At 48.5% G+C, this 4,057-nt stretch overlaps 1 non-coding gene across 1 annotated transcript; it reads right to left on the reverse strand.

Moving 5' to 3' along the window:
- Window positions 1-339: 339 nt before the first annotated feature.
- On the reverse strand, window positions 340-412 carry TRNAV-AAC (transfer RNA valine (anticodon AAC)). Its single transcript has one exon. It is a non-coding gene; the product is annotated as a tRNA-Val (tRNA).
- Between the last annotated feature and the right edge of the window lie 3,645 nt (window positions 413-4,057).

The following is a 4,057-nucleotide window of genomic DNA, read 5'->3' on the forward strand; positions in this document are numbered from 1 at the left end:
CTTAGCCGCACAGCTTCTTCCCTGCCTTCCTCAGCTCAACTTTCCTCTATTGCCCCATTTCTGCCTCACGTCCTCCTTTGGCCCGTCACGCAAAGGAGCCCAGCAGGAAGTGAGAGCCTCTATAGGCCAACCTCCAACATCAGAGGTGGCCACCAAGCCACAAGCCTCCAAATGGTGACTGGCCTAACTACTCTAGGTTCTCCAGCCTGACACCAAGGTGCTTTCTCCACTGCTGTAAGCATCCTCCGTCATGCAGGGGTTGGAGTTGTCCCAGGGACAGGCCAATAGGAGGAGTGGCCTTTCTGAATAACAAGGAGATCTGGGAAAAGGAAGCCAGCATGTTTCTGCCTGGTTTTGAACCAGAGACCTTTTGCGTGTTAGGCAAATGTGATAACCACTACACTACAGAAACTCCACCTACTGGGTTGCTCACTCTGGCACAGACCGATGGACAAATCTAGATAATGTGGTGGTAGCCCCTCGATAGGTCAGCTGGCGGAGCAGAGGACTGGAGCCAGCACTCAGGAATTCGTCCTTACCTCGCCCGTGTGACTCCAGCTTGAGGGAGAGCTTCTTTTTCTTCTCCTTGCTGACAAAGAGCAAGAGAAGAATGAAAGGTCAGGTGGGCCAACTCGGTGCAGAAGCCCATGCTGTCTTTTCCTGCTGCATAGCCTGAAATGAGGGACTCGTGGCAGTTAAAGGAACTGCTGCACTCTCAGAAAACATCCCGCCCGTGCATAAAGGAGGATAGAAGAGCCTGTTAGTCTAGCACGCTCCCAGCTGAACTGTTTCAGCAGCTGCTAGGTTTCTTTTTGACCTGTTACTTTTCTGTCTGGGATGTTGTGGTCAGCTGTGGCACAGAAAAAGGACGTCATTGGGAGCTGCCCATGAAGATAAGATTAACTTTTGCCTTCCTTGCTCGGCTTTACTTGCTTCCTCACCCTATTCCTGCCTTAGTTCCTGTGTTACCTGAAGGCAACGGGGGCCAGGCAGTACGAAGAGGAAGTTAGACAGCTAGACCCTGGTGGCAAAAGTTCTACCACCGCTTGCCACCCCACTCTCTTCTCCCAGCTTCACATATTGACTGCCAGGGACTTGGTGCCCAGCTGTGCAACGGAAGGCAGTGGACAGAGCCACCCTCGCCTTGAAGCTCTGGCTCATTAAACCGTATCTTCAGTCGCTGATGGCCAATGAGAGACCAACAGCGCTTGCTATTTTAGCACTTGAAAATGCCATTGGTCAGTCACTGGATCTCTTTAATGCTGTTACATAACAAATGAAAATAGAATCTCAGTGTGACATTCTGTACCTTTGGGGGAGTGTGCTGTAACCCCCATATTCCTCATTTTCATATAATCGTGATCTTATATACAGAGCATAACTTGTAAAGTATCAGGGGAAAGGATATGATCTGCTGAAAGTCATTTCTCTACCCATAGATGTTTACCATTCATGCATATGAAGTTATGAGAATTGTGCAGTGTGGTTATCACTATGCTGTAAGGTGGGGGAGTCAGCCAATTATTAGTTCCCCAGTGACAACAGCAAGGAAAGTAACCAACACCCAGACAGGGTGTAAAACAACCCATCAACAGCCATTGTTCAGCAAGGGAGCTACAGTGCAATCACTTACCTGCAAGAGGACACCCCAGGGGAATTGCTCAGACTTCCTTGGAGAGACGCAGTGATGCAAACCTGAATCTGAAGGGGGAGCAAAGCCAAGAGGGAAGAAAGGACATGATAAAAGCAGAGACATTTGCCATGCTTTGTCTCTCTCGTCCACCTACATCTACAGACAACCCCACACCAAGCAACTGAAGCGCTGACGAAAGGGGAGAGCCTGGCTGAAAAGCCACCAGCCGGCCTGTGGTGAGAAGCATCTTAGTTTGTAAGGGCATTGAAAGGGTTAAGATCAGCTTAGAGTGCATTTTGCTTTTATTTCACAAAAACAACGAGGAGTCCGGTGACACCTTAAGAACTAACAGATTTATTTGGACACAAGCATTCGTGGGTAAAAAGCCCTCTTCTTCAGATGCATGGAGTGAAAATTGCAGATAGAGGCATAAATATATATTGGAATATGATGTAAAGGGAGTTACCATACAAGGGGAGAACCAGTGTTGAAGGCTAATTCAGTCAGGGTGGATGTGGCTCTCTCCAAGTAATTGACAGGGAGGTGTTAATACCAAGAGAGGGAAAATTGCTTTTGTAGTGAGCCAGTCACCCCCAGTCCCTCTTCAAGCTCAAATTAATGGTGTTAAGTTTGCAGATCAGTTGTAACTCTGCAATTTCTCTTTGAAGTCTGTTTTTGAAGTTTTTTGAATGGCTTCTTTTAAATGGCTACTTTGAATGGCTACGTTTAATTGTGTTATTGAATATGAACATGTAAATGTGTTATGGAAGTCCCATGTGGTCTAGTGGTTAGGATTCTTGGCTTTCACCCAGACAGCCTGGGTTCAATTCCCCACACAGGAACAATGCCGAGCTTCTCCTTGGAGGGGAGAGAGGAAACAAAAAGAATGGGAAGGGATCCTGTCAGCAGCAGAGCTGGATAGAGTTGGGAGCAGTACTGGATTTGACATGGTGCCATAGTGCTAGGCCCAAGCTCTGAAGGGACCTGTAACAGTAACTTCCTCCCCTCTGCAGAAAGGGAGCCTCAGAGCAGCCTTGATTCAGTAGGGGAGATGAGAATCCATAGGGCCCTGGGAGCTGTAGTTCCTTGCCCAGCTCCCTCCCTTGGAGCAGAGAAGGAACATCTCCCTGCATTCACTTGGCTGCTATCAACAGGAAAGGGTGGGGGGAAGCTGTGAGACTCCATGCGCTGCAGCTTGCTGTGGCTGGGTGGCGGGGTGCCACCTGTGAATAGGGAAGAGGTGTGACCAAGGAGCAGAAGGCTTTGGCCCAGGTAGCACCCTCAGAAGACTTCCCCAGACAGGCTGAGGGATGCTGGTGTGACCTCGCCTGGCAGCCCCCAAAGATGGAACTGGGTGGACTAACTGGACAGGGCCCCTCTCTATGTGAAGCTGGGAAAGGGAGGTATGTGGATCCCACCAGAAGGTAAAATGGTAAGTAAGGAAGGGGAGGCTCTAGTGGACCTGGACAGCTTCAGATACAGGACAGGAGGATTTCCACTTCTGAGCCATGACAATAGAAATTGACTTATCCTTTCCAGATGTATCTAATATTCATAAAGGGAATCTAGCCCCTGCCTTCCAGATCTGAACACCTCAAAATCAGGAGTGCTCAAGCTCAATTTGGGCAGCTTGGGCAGCTGTTACTTCATTTCTCCCAAATCAAATATGCTGATCCACTGTCATTTACTGTAGAAAAAGTAGGAGAAAATTGAGCAACAAACGTTGGGGTCTTCACAGTGCTAACGAGGGCTGGAATTGCTATTTTCAACAGCCATTACACTTTTTTTTTTAGTTTTGTTTGTTTAAAAGGAAGACAGTGATATTGCACTGGCAAATTCCCCATAGAAACAAAGAATGAAACAAAAGAATAATAAAGGCACCTCAACTTTCCTCATTTATGTAGGACAGTCTTATTAGATGGATCCAGACATCTTCCAATCACAGAAGCTGATAATTGTTCCACTTTACTGCAGTTCTGTAACCATGCAGGAACCTAGAGGAGGAAAGTGCCTAACTCCAGAGTCTGCAGCTGCCTAGGGCCAGTGCTGAGGATTTAGAGTCCCTAGTGCTGCCCTTGCAAGGTTCATGCATGCTCTGCCTTGGCATTGCCTCCGCTCCTGCGGCTAGTAGCTGCAGCTGTCTAAGGCTGGCCTCTGGCAGTTGCCCCATGGCTGTAGCTAGAGAAACTACAAGTGGCTCTATGACTCCTGGGGCCATTAAGCTAGATCACCTAAAGACACTGGAGTTAACCTCAAGGAACAGAGGTCACCAGTAGGAAAGGAATGTCGGGGGAGCAGGGAAGGCGGGAGCAGGTCAGGCTTGCAGAGGGAGCTTCCAGCTGGTTGGGAGCATGTCCAAAGTAGAAAGGAAACAAGTATGGGGAGAGGTGGTGGTGACCAGGTAGCAGACTAGCATGTAGATGG

This window comes from Gopherus flavomarginatus, chromosome 8, assembly GCF_025201925.1.
Source record: "Gopherus flavomarginatus isolate rGopFla2 chromosome 8, rGopFla2.mat.asm, whole genome shotgun sequence".
NCBI lineage: Eukaryota > Metazoa > Chordata > Testudines > Testudinidae > Gopherus > Gopherus flavomarginatus.